General features: G+C 44.2%; 1 protein-coding gene across 4 annotated transcripts in view; it reads right to left on the bottom strand.

Moving 5' to 3' along the window:
* Rhobtb1 (Rho related BTB domain containing 1) overlaps positions 1-16,114 on the bottom strand; it is a 123,832-nt gene that overhangs the window by 74,329 nt on the left and 33,389 nt on the right. Inside the window, exon 1 of one of the 4 annotated variants that reach the window (XM_029565522.1) lies at positions 3,173-3,615. The exons of 1 other annotated variant lie outside the window; for it this stretch is intronic. The gene's annotated coding sequence lies outside the window, so the exon portion shown is untranslated. Of the gene's footprint in view, positions 1-509; positions 842-3,172; positions 3,616-16,114 lie in introns of those variants that run through there. 2 more of the 4 variants (XM_029565519.1, XM_017799183.2) reach the window with 2 other exon arrangements.

A 16,114-nucleotide genomic window follows, 5' to 3' on the forward strand; every position in this document is an offset into this window, starting at 1 on the left:
CTGCCGCCGCTCCTCCCCGTCCTGGCCGGGGCCCCGGGGGCTCGTCCCGGGAGCGCTGCGGCCGCCAGCCCGGCCCTCCTCCCTCCCCCTGTCCCGGGGCCAGGCCGGGAACCGGGCGGAACCCAGCGCCGGGCACAGAGCTGCGACGCCGTGGCGGCCGCCGGTCGCGTCCGCACGGTGACGTGAGCAGCTTTGGCGGCTATTTATATCCACACGATTGGATTTCATTCATGAAACCGGGGCCTGGTGTGTCTGAGCCGTGGGACGAGAGGTGGCGAAGGTGCCTGGCTGCACGCAGACCGCGAAGGCCCCACGCTCCGGGGCGGATGGCCCTGGACTACCGTGCGCCTAGCACCGTGGGGATCTCGGCCCCGGGGCCAAGAGGCGGTCAGGACAGGGCAGGGTGCGGGCGAGCTGTCCACGCGTCCCCCACCCCAGCATCCCACCCATTCCCCAACATCTGCTGGCCCTCTGTCCCGGGCTCTGGAAAAGTAAGTTGGGCCACTAACCGGCTGGGCGGCATAGCTTCCCTCCCCCTAGGAACTGACCGGCCGCGGACTCCGAGGGAGGACATTGCCTTTTGTTTCAAAACCGAGCCCAGCTGCTGAGTAAGCGCGGCGCTAGCCCAGCCTCCTTCCCCTGGGCGCTGCACATGGGCGGGCTGGCTGCCCCCTCCTGGTCACCTTCCCCTGCGCCGGCTCGAGGGGTCCCCGCAGGGGGCTCAGGGACACCCCCCTGCCCCCATTCCAGCGCCGGGGCGAGTTATAGCTCCTCCAGGAAAGCGCTGGGGGAAGGGCTGAAATTAAATTCCGGCCTGTCTTGGGTCTGCAGGAATTTTTGGAAACCAATGACAGCCCTTCTCAGACACATTCTTTTCGATCTTTCAGGATGACTCCCAGGATGAATCAGGAGTATCTTTTATGAAAACACACAGTAAATGCTCACTGACTGCCTAGGTGCCTAGGGCGCCAGGAACGGTGACAAGCTCTACACAACTAACATGGCTCCTGCCCTGCTCTCAGGGAGCTTACAGTCCCGTCTTCACCGTCCTCTTTGCCTGCAGACAGACAACTGGGGGGCTGGGGGGGATCAACCTGTCAGTCAGTGCCTTAGGCTCTCAGAAGGGCTGTGTTTCTTTATGAACCTTTGCTTTGGAGGCTGAGCACCAAGAGGAACATAAAGACGGTCACACTGTGTCCTTGGCCTCAATGAGTTCTCATTGCGGGGAAAGGCGGGGGAAAGCAAACCACATTTTATTATAAGTATGATTTCTTCGTCTTGTTCCCCTAATGGGCACCACCCCAAGACCTCAGAACATGTGAAAAAAAGTTTAGAGATAAACAAACCTTTTCGTCTCACGATTTTTTTCCGAGGAACCGCCTTCGGTTTTCCCAGACGCTCTTTCCATCCCCAGGATTCCCGGGTGCGTTTCAGTCTGCTTTCTCCCCACTCACCTAGTTTTGTACTTTGAAAACAAAAGTTTCCTAGTAGCTTTCTCTATCTGCCAGAGACCCCCATGACAAAGAGAAATTTGATTTTAAAAATTAATTTGGGGGCTGTAGTGATGGCTCAGTGGTTAAGAGCCCTGGCTGCTCTTGCAGAGGACCCGGGTTCAATTCCCATCACCTGAATGGCAGTTAACAACTACTGGGATCTGATGCCCTCTTCTGACCTCCACGTGCATTGCACTACATGGGTGCACTTACATATGTGCAGGCAATGCACTCATACACATAAAATAACACATAAAAATAATAAATATTTTTTAAAAAGCATTAATTTGGAGGCTGGGTCTCCAAACTTGTTATGTATCCAAGGCTACCTTGAACTCCTGATCCTTCTGCTCCCACCTTCCAAGTGCTGGAATTGCTTTTGTGTATCACCACCATGCCTGGCAAACTCAGTGCTTTTACAAGAGAATATAGCTTGGGCAGCACGCTTGACTTAAGCAATCCTTAATGCACTGCTGTTGGAACTAATGTTCTGATAGCAGGATGAGAAGGAAGTGAGAGGTCAAGTTCAAGTGTCTGAGAACTTTAGGGGGAAACATTGAAGATGTGGTCATTTTCTTGACAAAGAGCTGACTTGCCGAATTCTATTTGACACCATTTTGAAAGAGTCAGCCAATACACATTCTTTTCAGAAATATTTTTCTTAGGAAGAGTTAATCAACCCCTGTCATTGTTAGCAAGCAGCTAGTTCTTCTTCGTGGCAAGTCCCTTTTCAAGCTACCCTGCAGCTAAGAACCAGGACAGTCCCTGGAATGGGAAGCTCCAGGTGCTGTGGCCCCAAATATGGCAGCTCAAGACCAAAAGGCTTAAAGCATTTGTTTTCTCATTAGCTCACAACAGCTGAATGAGGAGGTAGGTGCTATTAGCAGAACCACTTTACAGATGGGATAACTGAGGCAAAGAGCTGCCTGCACTTGCTCCAGGGTCATCTAGTGTCAGTCTTATCACTAAGCTGCTTTGTAACATCCTGCCTTCCTCAGTGTCTTCTACTTCCTCAGTTGCAAAGATGAGCCTGGAGAGAGAGCTCAGTAAAGTACTCACCACAAAAGCATGAGGCTCTGAGTTCAGTGGCTCCCAGCACCCAAGTAAAAAGCCAGGCATAATGCACCAGGGAGCGGAGCCAGGAGGATCCCTGGGGTTCACTGGTGAGCCAGGCTAGCTAACCCAGTGGGTCCCGGGTCTCAGGAAGAGACTGTCTCAAAAAGTAAGGGGAACAGCTCCTGAGGAACAACACCAAATTTGACTCTCTGAACCCCACATGCATGTGCACCCACACACACTAACATGCACACATGTACACATCCAAAAAAATTAAAACAGTTAAGTGATATGCTTTTCTGAAGCATAAGGCAGGTGCCCAGAGTAGGAAGACCCATGTGCTGGCTTGCTTTCGAGGTACCGCTTGTCCCTTCCTGGGCTACCATGACTCACAGGCTTCCAAGAGACCATTCCTGTAAAGTGGGTGAAGAGTAGCTTGTCATTTTGCAGTGATTGGATCTCACTAAACACCTAACTCTGAGAGGAAATGTCTAGAAGAACTTCCAAGAAAATACATTGTTATCATCAGTAATTCTAATATGGCAGAAGAAAAGTTGTTGGGGATAGGGATCTGAGGAGGACATTGCCACCCACACTCTGGTAATACTCGGCCCTGAACTTACCACATATGACTTCCAATTTCGGAAAAGGCAGAGAATTGAGCAAGGTGTACACACTGTATTAGCAGCAGGACAGGAGAGAAAAGAGACCATACAAAGAACTCCCAGGACCACGCACAAGCCTGTCTATGCTCCACTCCCAGCAGAAGATCCACCTCTGTGCACAGAAACTGTGGTTTGCTAATAAGATCAATACTGTTCACCTTAAATCAACAAGAACTGGTGTCTCAGCAGAAGTAAGCCAACACTCCTGTTTAAATACTTTCATGTTGTGTTGCACAAAAGTGATGTTAGATTTATGGTGAATATTTTACCAGTGACAAACCAAACAGAACCAGAAAACTGAAAAACATCCCAGGTTGTCAAGATGGATCCGTGGGTAAAGACGCGTGTCACACAAACCTGACTCCATGGAATAGTGCTCTGATCAACATGCATGCACCATGACACCTGTTCCTGCACATCCATGTAAAAATACATTTAAAAATTTAAATTTGAGCCTGGAGAGGTGGCTCAGTGGTTAAGAGCACTGGCTGCTCTTGCAGAGGACCTGGGTTCGGTTGTTTTCAGCATCCACATGGTGGCTGACAACTATAACTCCAGCTGCAGGGGATCTGATGCCCTCTTCTGGCCTCCACAGACATTGCACCTATGGGTGCACTTACCTTACATCCATGCAGGCAAAAACACTTGTAAGATAAAAATAAAAAAGACAGAAAGTTCTATAATTTGCATATAGAAGTGTTATCTAATCAACAAAGAACATCTCATGTTAACCTTTTGCATTTGTGTTTTTCCAGCAAATATTAATCTTTTCTAGTGTTACACCACAGTGAGACTTAGAGTTTGGGGAGCATTAGTATGTAAGATTTTCACATTGATTTTTTCATCACAGCTAATGAGGTTCATCCAGGCTGTCATGCCATAAATATCTATTGTATGGACATACCAGAGTGTGTTTATTCACCTGGAATGACATTCAAGTTCTTTCAATATTTTACTATTATGAAAACACTTCTGTAAACATTTTTACACAAGTTTTGGTGTGAACACATTTTTTTCCTTTGGAAGCAATGCTTTAAAATGTCCAAACCTTGAATCCTGTGCTAAATAAACCATTAATTTTCAGAGTGACTGGATTTTACATTCCTACCAGCAGTAATTGGTATTGTCAGTAATTTTTGTTGTTGTTATTTACAAAACTTCTGTTTAAAGTAGTGGGGATAACTCATTGTGGTTTGATTTCCATTCTCCTAATGGATAACGACATTAAATATCTCTCCCTAGGCTAACTGACCTTATCTCCCGATTGCTGAAAGAACTGTTCATGCCTTTAGTATGCTTTGCCATTGGACTGTCTTTTTATTGCTGAGCATTTTTAATTTTAGTTTTTTAAAAGATTTACTTTCACTTTTAAGTAATTTTGTATACTTGTGTGTGTCTGTGTGGGAGTATGTGCATCTGAGTACAGGAGCAGCAGAAGACAGCAGGTGTCAGTCTTCTGGAGCAGGATTTACAGTGTTGTTGAACTGCGGAGGGTAGGTGCTGGGAACCGAATACAGGTCCTCTGCAAGAGCACAGCCAGCCTTCTTAATCACCGGGCCATCTCTCCAGTCTGAACTTAAATAAATTTATATTTTCATTTTATGTGTATGAGTGTATTGCCTGCATGTGTATAAGTGCACCTGTGTTGTGCAATGTCTGTGGAGGTCAGAAGAGGGTGTTAGAGCTCCTGGAATTGGAGTTATGGATGATTGTTAGTTGCCATGTGGGTGCTGGGAATCAAACCCAGGTCCTCTGCAAGAGCAGCCAGTGCTCTTAACCACTGAGCCATCTCTCCAGCCCCTTATTGTTAAATCTTAATAGCATATTCTGGGGTCACAAATTTCAGATTGCAAATTTGACATTGCACTTCTTAATGATAACAGTCTTCAACTCAATTACTACCCTTCAATGCGTCTGCTGCCAGCAGCTTTCTCCCGAATATCCATGTGGACGGGAAATACTTACATAAAACTCCCATAGAGAGGGTTTCTCGGGGTTATTGTGTTAAGTCCACATTGCAGCGGTCTGTAACTGAAGGTGAGATTTTGTGCACTTGGAGCCAACTCCGTGCCCTCCTGCGCTGGTGCAAATTTCTTCAGTGCCCAATGCAGCTGTTGTGAGCCAGTGGTCTCACTGTCCCGAGAGCACAGCCCCAGCCTGCGTCTGGAATACCAATTTTAAAGCTCCCATTGGACATTTGCAGGACATTGTCTTGGACAATAAGTGGCAGGTGTTAGGGAGAAATTTCAAAGCACGCACAGGTTAGAGATGGAAGAAAATAAGCTCGCCTATGGGTCTAAAGCACAGATGCGTTTGGTACAAACGCCTATTGAAAACAGCTGTTGGGGTGACTCTCTGGGGTGACATAGCGTCTGCTGCAGCGGCCAAGGGCTTTGTGGTACCTCCATGCTGGAGTGGCTGGTGTGCGGCTGCCTAACGGGCTGGCTGCTGCCAACGGTGAACTGCTCCTGGTCTCCAGGGCCGAGCAAGGCTGGGCGCTGGAGGGGCAGCGGGTTAGAGGTAGCTTTGTACAAACCGCCCAGTGCTAGTCTTGCAGAACCACCGCCCAGCTCTTCCTCCAACAGCGGGGTTGGTCTGAACCTCTCCTCCTGCCCGCCCGCAGAACGGGTCTCTGATTGGTGCCCAGGGGCAGGGAAGTGTGACAGTTCTGCGGCTCTTCAGTAAACACTGCTGTGTGGTGATGCTCAAAAAGAAAGGAATCTTGTGAGACCCCTGTTTCTGCAGAAAACGCTCATATCTAATACTCTAGCCTCGTGTTCTGTGGGACACCAGAGCGCCCTTGGTATGTGGGAGTCACCTGAAAGCTGCCAGTGGAAATCGTCCCTTAAAGTGTAATAAAGACCTGTACTCCTGTGCGTATCACTATTGGTCCTGAGGTAATTAGTAGGAGAAACTTGGATACAAAAGTATAATTTTAGAAAAAAAAATTAGCAATAAATACACAAGCTTACTTCCTGGATATAATCTTGAGGTTTCTGTGATTACTCATGTAAAGGGAAATAAAAAATTTAAATTAATTATTGTTTGTATGCTTGAGTTTTTGTCTGCATGTATGTATGTATACCATGTGTATGCAATGCCCATGGAAGCCAGAAGAGGGTGTTGATCTCCTGGAACTGGAATTATGGATGGTTGGTAGCCACCATGTGGGTGCTGGGAACCAAACCTGGGTCCTCTGCAAGAGCAGCCAGTGCTCTTAACTGCTGAGCCTTCTCTCCAGCCCCTGAGATTCTCTGCTTTTTATTGTTATATGAAGGCAAAACTTACACCATATTTTCTCTTTCACTGGGCATCAGCAAAGGAAGCTGTGTGCTGAAAACAGATGGTAGTCTCCTCACACAGCGTGCTCCATCGGTGTGTAGTTTGGCATAACATCCTTCCTGTGTGCATCCATTTTTTAAAGGTTTTCTGTTGGTGTCACAACAGTCTGGTAAAAAACGTGATTTTTCGAGCCCTGCAGTCCTAACTACCTTCTTCCTCCTGTCAAAAGTCTCTTCTACTAAGATGCCCTTCCCCTGACTTAGCTCAGCCTGTGAAAGTGGAGGGCGCCAGCTGCCTTTCTGGTCATCTGTCTGGCTTTGTTCCGGAGTGGTGTTATGGCCTGGAAAAGATATATGCACAACTGTACGAAGAAGAAAAAATGCCAGTTTAAGATCCAGTAAGTGTCTGTTTTTTTAAAGGTAATGATATGATTCTGTCCTGGAAAATATATTCTGCATTTGAAAGGGACATTTATTTCAGGGACAAGCTGATATGAATATTCACTGTTAATATTACAGAATGTGTTAATGCTAGCCTTCAGCATTACTTAATTAAAAATAAATTGCATTTCTGTGTCAAAGCATGTTTAAAACTGTCTCGCCTGCTTTACATAATGCCTGTTTATCTTCAGCAAGTAAAAACACCAAGACCTAAACACACATTAAAGGGAACAGAAGATAGAAAAGAAAATAGTTGTGCTCTGGCCGTCTGTTAAGTAGCCACGTGCTTTCGTCCTAGGTCCTTACAACACTGCCTTTGGTGTCAGGTGAGTCTGGTGAGAAACAGCCCATGGAAGAAGGTGTGATACATCCCTGAAAAATCACCGAGGGATGAAAGGAAGCACGTTTATGGAAAAGGTAAAGTTGTGTACATGCTAGTAGGAAAATGGGCTTATCATAAGGTCCCTTAAAAATGCTGTGTATGGGGTTGGAGAGATGACTCAGGGGTTAAGAGTGCTTGCTGCTCTTCCAGAGGACCTGAATTCAGTTCCCAGTTCTCATATTAGGTAGCCACAAGCACCTTGTAACTCCAGTTCCAAGGAATCTGATGTCTTCTTCTGGCCTCTGTGGGCACCTGCACACACATACACATATACCCCCACCAGACACAGACACAGACACAGACACAGACACACACACACACACACACACACACACACACACACACAAAGTAATAAAAATAAATTTGTTTTTTTTAAAGAGGACTTTCTGGTTTGGAAGCACCAAAGATACAGGAATAGATCCTCATAGTTCAGCTGTCCAAACGCTAACTAAAAGCATTCTAAATGTTAGCATCCAATAACTTGTCTCTGGGAAGCAGACAGTGAACCATTGTATTTCGAGGGTCTTGCTCTGTTACTGACAGCTGCCACAAGTGTCCTCATCTACAGAGATGAGCTGTGCTCCACACAGAAACCAGAAAAGTAACTGCACCATGAATCCATGTGCACACACCCCTCACTTCAAAAAATAATTCCATCAAGAGCCTGTATTCATATCACATTTGCCTGCTAACCCAGCATCTCTAATGCGGGTGTCATTTAATCTTCAGGTCAACCTTGAGAAATACTATCTCCAATACCAGAGACTGTCAAATAAAGTTTCGCAGAGGTTAAGTGATGACTTGCTCTGTTAGTATAGGGGAGCCACGACACTAACCCCAAATTCCAGGTTTGCTCTTTAGACCACATGCAAGCAAATATTTTTAAGTATTTTTAATTTGTATGTGGGTGTCACCTTAAAAGAAGTTCATATAGAAACACTGGGTGCCATGGATGGAGACCTAACAGTCAACCCTAGGGACATGCTAAACCGTGAGACTGGTCTTTAATTGATCCCATGCCTTTCAAAATTGCTACTAATCTAAATGTGTGGGCACCTGGCCTCCTACCTGGGATTCAAGAACATTGGTCTGTGCAGACAATGCCAGGTTTCTCTTTAGCTCCGTAAGGATATGTGTGTAATACTGCACATGGCTACTTAACACGGTAAATTCTCCTTCATGGGCATGCATTAACTGCACCCTGTAAGTAACAATAAGTTAAGCATTACAGGATCAACTTTGTGTTTCTTCACTTGTATACAGAAGCTTTGGAGGCTGCTGGGGTCAGGGCTTTTCTTATCTCTGCATCAGTCTCAGAGGAGCCCAACATTTAGGTGACAGGTATGGAAATTCCATTCATTTCTGTCCACAATGATTTGAATAGCACCATTGGCATGTGTGTTTATGTATATGTTTGTGTGCACAGGTTTGTGTATGATCCTATGCACACATCTATGGAGGTCAGAGATCAACTTCAGGGCTGTTCCTCAGAAGCTGTCTACCTTGTTTTTTGAGTCCAGACTTCTCACTGGGACCTGAGGCTCACTGATTAAACTAGGCTGACTGGTTAGTAAGCCCTGGGGATTTGCCTGTCTCTGCTCCCCAGTGTTGGGATCACAAGCACACACCACCACACTCAGCTGTTTACAAGGCTGTCTTTGTGCTTGTGTAGCAAGCACTTTCCCAAATAAGCCATCTCCCCAGCCCCCATAGTATATAGTTTTTAATATCTCTAATCTGAAAACACAAAGTATTCCAAGCTCAGAAAGCTTTCGAGTTGCCAGCATGATGTCACAGTGGACAATCCCACACTGAGAGACCTTGTTTCATGACAAAAATCCATAAAAATATATAACTACCTCCCAGATATGTGAAGGAATACGAAACAAGTGGATTTCCTGCTTAGACTTGGTCCTAGCCCCAGGATACCTTATTATGTGTGTGAAAATATTCCAAACTCCACCAAAATCCCAAATCCAATTTATTTGACTTCTGATACCAAGGATTCTGAGTGTCAACGAGTGTCCTGGTAAGTGACAATTCTTCTACAGGATTCCTTAGTTATAATTTTCTCTAATTATACACACACACACACACATGCACACACACTCACGCACACACATGCACGCACACACACATACACACACACACACATGCATGCACGCGTGCGTGCGCATGCACTGATCTACTTAACAAAGCTGCAGTGGTGAAGGAAGACTGTCAATTTGTTCTGCTGTGATCACTGTCATTGTTTATTACCCATGAAAAGGCACTTTGAGATCTAAAAAACATTCACAGAGATTACATGTAGGCAACGTTCCTAGTAGTCATTGACTTTGTGATCTGTAGTTATACCAGATAATGCTTAATAATCACCTGCTATGTGTTGCATGTAGTGCCCAAGACTTTTACAGATGTGACCTCCTTACAATGACTTTATAGGGGAGGTGCTGTCTATATCCCTATTGATAGGCAAGTAAGCTTAGGGTCAGAAAGGTGAAGACACTTGCTAGAGATCCAATACTGCTCCTATTTTATATTGAAAAGGTCCCCAAGGAGGTAGACACCTGAGCAGGGAAGGGGAGTGCTATTTATGAGGTGGGACCCTGCGGATCTCCATGGTCTTTGACAAGTAGCCAACACATAACCATGGCATGTTACCTTCTTATCACCAATTCAAAGAAAACAGTGTTTGTGGGACAACGTATAGCAGACCATTTAGCTCATTCCTTGCTGTCTCCTGGAGACATTAAATGATTGTTCAAGTTTCCAGTGAAAAGTAGGACATTGAAATGATTTCCCCTTATGTCAGCAACATCCTCCACTTGATAGAAGGGGAAAGGCATGTGGCTAAAACAGTCTGTGTTGCCAGATGGAGTTGCTATGAAACGCAGTTTATATATCTATATGGGCAACATAGGTAAGGTAGGGACACAGACTCCTAGGGACCAGATCAGTTGTTCTTAATTATTCAAATAAAGAATGTCTCTTGATGTTTAAGCAGCCATGTCTATCTAGTGGGGCAGTCAGCTACATACATGACCCACTGGTTTGAAGTGATTCTTCCCTCACCCTACTCTGGGCTAATACGATATCCATTTAGAGACACCGTGGCTCATTCTTGTCCCTCAGTTTCTTACTCGTCACTTAAGGGACCAAGGATATTTGTATAAGCTGGAAACAGAATGAGATACTCACAGGAAACCAAAATCAGTGTTCAAATAACTTCTTTTTCCTTTGGTGCCAGCTTTCAATATTCAAATTCAAAATATCTTCTTCTATCCCTCATAAAGGCAATGCATGTGTATGGTGGTGTGAAGAGTCCTGCTTTTGATAGAAAGGAGCCTATACCACAGTTGCTTTGATAAGTGTTGCTGTTTATTCTGTGTGGCTCCTTCTGGGCTGCATATTCTCATAAAACAGCCGAGGTGGCTGTTATCTTGAGTAAGAGCGTGTAAACAGATACAGGTAGATGAAAAATGCTCTGGAGTTCTCTTTGAATATCTACTCTTACATTCTGTACATTAATGAGGGACTCAGAGATGAAAGAGCCTTCTTAAGAGAAATACTGTTGTGGCTAGGATGATTTCATACTTAATTTTAATGTATTCTATCATATTGTGATTCAATCAATCAAAATGGTAAACTTGCCCAACTATGCCCAACTATGGTTATTGTTCTGAAATGTTCTTTTCTCAGTCCTGCTGAATCCAGTGAAAATTAGAGGCGGGTGTATGTGGTGGGTCTGACCACTGGCTTCTGCCTTAGCCAATGACACTTAAGACTGACGTTCTGGGCCCCCGTGGGGGAGTTTTCTTGGGTGTGTCAGGCCACTTTTCCCAGGGCACAGTTAACTCATCAGTTAAATGAAAATGCTCAGACTGTAACAATGAGGTTTGTGGCTGACTAGAGTTCTAAGCCATGTTACCTTCCTTTAAAAATAATTACAGAGACCTAGAAGATAGAATGGTCTCCAAAGTCACACTTTTATTGTGAAGAATGTAAAAAGTGTGTCTAACAAGCAGTGAATGACTTCTTCCATGAACTCACTACTAAATTAAGATGACAGTTTCATTAATGACCTATTGGTGACTCATTTGACTTGAGTTTAGGGTTGCTGTGTAGTGGGAAATTCTCAATGATATTCAAATATTCCATGTACGTGCAGCAAAAAATTATTCACTGTTTATGAAAAATCCAAATGTCAGTGTACTTTATTTTTACTTGGAAATCTAGTAACTTTTGAATTAAATGGTAAATAGACAGAGAACAATTGGGTGGAAGGAAAGTAAATAGAAATCAGATTTTGAGTTATCCAAATAAGACTTGACTAATGAATGGAAAGAGGTAAGAACTTGGTCAGGTAGCAGTTCCCAATGGACAAGCCCCGAGTGGTGATCTGCTACTGATGGGGACCGGCCCTGTAGTTTTTAAGCAGCCAGGTTAGAGAATACTTATTTTATCTTCTTAAAGTTGTATTTCTTATTGCCAGACTTCTTGAGGAATTTATATTTGAAAGTATAAATCACGTATTTATCAGCCAGAAATTGTGTTGACAAAGGGATCCTTGTGTGCGGTCTTAAAATATCTATCACTAATTTAGAGTGTTCAACTGGCCACACTCGTAACCGTCAGAGTAAATGATAGAAGAAACTTGCACAACATGAGCCAATCACGCGACACATGAAGCAAGGATGACTCCTGATTGAGCACACATATAGGTCACTGGTCAATTATTCAAGGAGTAGCTATCCTGGGTTACTCCACACCACAGATAATTGTAAGCTCTTATTACATAGCACAAATATTTCTACATGTGGGTACATGCCTGTTGAGGCCAGAGGTTGCATGCAGGAATTCCTCAGTCAGCTGCTACCTTATTTTTTGGGACAGTTCTTTTAGTGAACCTGGAACTCACTGATTAGGTTACACTGGCTGGTCAGTAAGCTCCAAGGATCCTCCTGTCTATACCACAGGGCCTGGCTTTTGCACGGTGCTGAGGATCTGAACCCATGCCCTCCTGCTTACACAGTTAGCACTATATTGACTAAGCCATCTCCCCAAACCCCATTTGGATAATTTATTTTAAAAACTGTACTTCAAGTTCAGTAGCATAATTTATGCATCTCAAATTCAATGATTTTTAATATTGTAAATACCTGGGTGTCAACAGCCTGGACCAAGGTTAAGATTCAAGTCATTCCTGACAATGCCTGACCAGAGTATCCTAAACACAGACTCCTCTCATCCCACCCAAATATTCAGCATGATGAGAGCAAACAAAATGTACAATTTGTTTATTATATGTTAAATATTTTATTATTTGTATTTATCTTCTATTTGTATGAGTGTATTGCCTGCATGTATGTCAGTGTACCTGTGTCATACAGTGCCCATGGAGGTCAGAAGAGGGTGTTGGATCTCCTGGAACTGGAGCAATAGACAGTTGTTAACTGCTATGTGAGTGCTGGGAACTGAACCCCGATCCTCTGCTTAACCACTGAGTCATCTCTCTAGCCCCCAATATGTACAACTTGTACAAGTGTCAATACTTCCACAAGGCTGACTTGACATTAAAAAACCGATAATGTAGGTTGTCAAGATGGTTAAGTGGGTAACAGTACAAGCCTGATACCCTGAGTTTGACACACACACACACACACACACACACACACACACACACACACACTACTAACAATAAATACAATTAAAAAATCCAGTTATGTGTGTGCTTTCTTTGGTGGCACATCTTTTTTTTTTTTTTCAAAGTTGAAAGGAGACAGAGATGGGCAGGGCTTCTCCTTAAACACCAACATAGTCTGTCAGTGTCTTAGAGTAGAAAACCACACGTGCACCCCAGTAGGTCTTGATCAACATTTGGTGAAGTTCATCACCCATTCTTGATTCACGTGAATATTTAAAGCACCGGGAAGGGATACCAGATCTGTGCCTGTCAGAGTAGAAGGCTCCCCATAAACAGTCAGAGTTCGATATTTTGTTTTTTTGAGGCAGGATCTCATGTATCCAAGGCTGGCCTCCAGCTCTCTATGTAGCTGAGGATGGCCTTGAACACTTGATCCTCCTGGCTCCACCTCCTCAGTACTATATAGTTTGGAATTTGCTAGATAAAATTTCCAGAGATGTGGGAGAAGGCAAAATCCACAGGATCACTGACTACCATTGAGGGGCAATGCTAAACGCTGGATGCCAAGTGAGCAGCACGTTTTCTCCAGATCACTTCAAAACCCACGCAGACGAGCAAGGACTAGGCCACAAGGCCCCGTTACAAAGTGATGTCTGAACACCTCACAGGCAGTTGTGATAAGGGGCAATGCTTACATGTCTCCAAGCCTGGCTTCTAGAAGCTGAAACTGAACAGAAGCAAAGGAGCACAATGCTGAATAGCTCAGGGCTCAAAGCGATGTCTCACAGCACTTAACATGGGGGTGTGGCAGGCCCAAGTGCTGGACTTGTCCCTGCAACTTTACAGTCAAATGCATTTCGGAAAGCCAGTCTACCTGTCTGGGTTTATTTGAATGCCTAATCAAGTGAATTAAACTAGATATTATTATATATTTAAATCCACCTATCTATTATCCATCTATCCATCCATCCACCATCCATCCATCCATCCATCCATCAACTATCCATCATTCATCCATCCATCCATCCATCCATTCATTCATCTACCCATCATCCTCCTCCCCTCCATCATCTTCATCAATTCATCTATAATCCATCTATCCATTCATTTTATAAAATGGTAACAACTTTAGCACATTAAAATCTCCCTCTTCCTCCAACTTTGTATTCAAGGCTGGCCTCAAGCTCTCTATGTAGCTGAGGATGGCCTTGAACTCTTTCTGATCCTCCTGCCTCTAGCGACTAGGATTGAATCAGTACTAGGATTTAATCCCAGATCTATGCTTTATTATCTGTGTGGCCTGTGCCTCAGTTTCCATATTTAAGTCATGGGAAGAAGCTTTAGATGTTCCTTGGAAGATTAACTAAGAGTCTATACATAGAATATTTAACATATTCATTGCACATATTGAACACTTATTATAGGTAGATGTGTTAACGTTCTCAAGAAGTAGCTATTAGGCTCTAAAATGCCATGATGATAAACGGAAGACTAGAAAAACCAATTTTCTCTGATAGGGCGATTGGTAGGTATGGAAAGCTTAGAAATTCTGGGTCTCAGAATCCTCATGGCTGATACTATAAGAAGCCTGATAATTTTAGCAGGAAAGAAAACAGAAGGGTAGATGCTCTCGTGTGATTTAATCTTGGTAATGTACCCATGATTTCATTATCATGAGCAAAAGGTTATGATGGCATTTCTTAGACTCTGATAAGTACCAAGTAAAAAACTAAATTAAATGATGCTTCCTCAGACTTTCCGTAGAGCACATTTAATGGGATAACCAGATCCTATTATGCTTGGACTTTAATCAAATGGTGTGTGTGAGCTCAAGTAACACCATGGAGCCTGACGTCTGGAGTCAGACATGCTTTCTGCCAGTTGTAAATAAGTTACTCACACGAACAAAATAAAGAATTGGAAATTTAATCATCTTCATATGGATTGTAAATATTATGGCAAAAGTTGTATTCCTGGCTTCCATTTGAGAGTTTGAACTATTTGGTTGGACTGAATCCTAATGCTTTCTTATTCATGTGAAATTATAGTCCAAGCCATAACTCATGTTATGTTTGCCTGGCACACACTGGAGCCTTTCGTTTGTTCACCCCCTTTGATGCTGGTGGGTGCCGTCTTTGGCTGTCAGTGGTCGCTTCCTCTAACATCTGTGGTCACTTCAGGAAGATGCTCTGGCTGCCATTCTAGTCAGGAAAGGGGGTGGTCATTGGTAAACTCTTCCTGTCTGTAGTGCTGCCTTGTCTTTGTAATGATTTGGGCTTGGGAGGTAGGTAAGGGCATCACCAACAACTGTCCAGTACTCAGAACCACCTGCTCCTAACCCAGCCTTTCTTTGAATCCTAAACTTCAACCCACCAAAGAACACTGGTATGAGATTGCCATTCTCCAAGGCCCCTGTGACTTCCAGGGTGACTGCACTTGGTTCAATAGGTGCTGTGCAGGGTTGTGCAAATAACTCACAGACTAGAGAGGGCTCATCCTCACTGGAAACAGGAGGACAACCTTGCGTTCAATAAAGTAGCATAGCAAGACAGTCATTAGTGGGGAAATGTCCAATGGGGTTAAAAATCAGACCATTTAGAAGAGGAGATAAAGGTCCTTTTCCAGGGTGACTGCAGTTGGTTCAATAGGTGCTGTGCAGGGTTGTGCAAGTAACTCACAGACTAGAGAGGGCTCATCCTCACTGGAAACAGGAGGACAACCTTGCGTTCAATAAAGTAGCATAGCAAGACAGTCATTAGTGGGGAAATGTCCAATGGGGTTAAAAATCAGACCATTTAGAAGAGGAGATAAAGGTCCTCCTGTGGCTCTGGATCTGGACCCACCTGGATGGGAGCTGGCATGCTGTTTAGGAGCTGTGTGACTGTGGATACGTTGTGAGGCCTTGCCTAGGCTCTGCTCTCTCCTCTCTGAAAGGGGGCCTCTAATAACTGAATACTTGTCTGGCAGACAATAATGACACCATCACAAATATTTTTCATTACCGTGTGAACTATGTAATAGATTGCTTTGTGTAAAAAGTTAATTCAGTGATATAGTAAACACAGTCCCACAAGAATCTTGTCCAGATCTGGGTCCAGAATGAGAAAGCTTGCCTGGGAACTACTTAGCAATTTATCGATCCTGTGGTCCTG

Source organism: Nannospalax galili, unplaced genomic scaffold (assembly GCF_000622305.1).
Source record: "Nannospalax galili isolate Female #2095 unplaced genomic scaffold, S.galili_v1.0 scaffold178, whole genome shotgun sequence".
NCBI lineage: Eukaryota > Metazoa > Chordata > Mammalia > Rodentia > Spalacidae > Nannospalax > Nannospalax galili.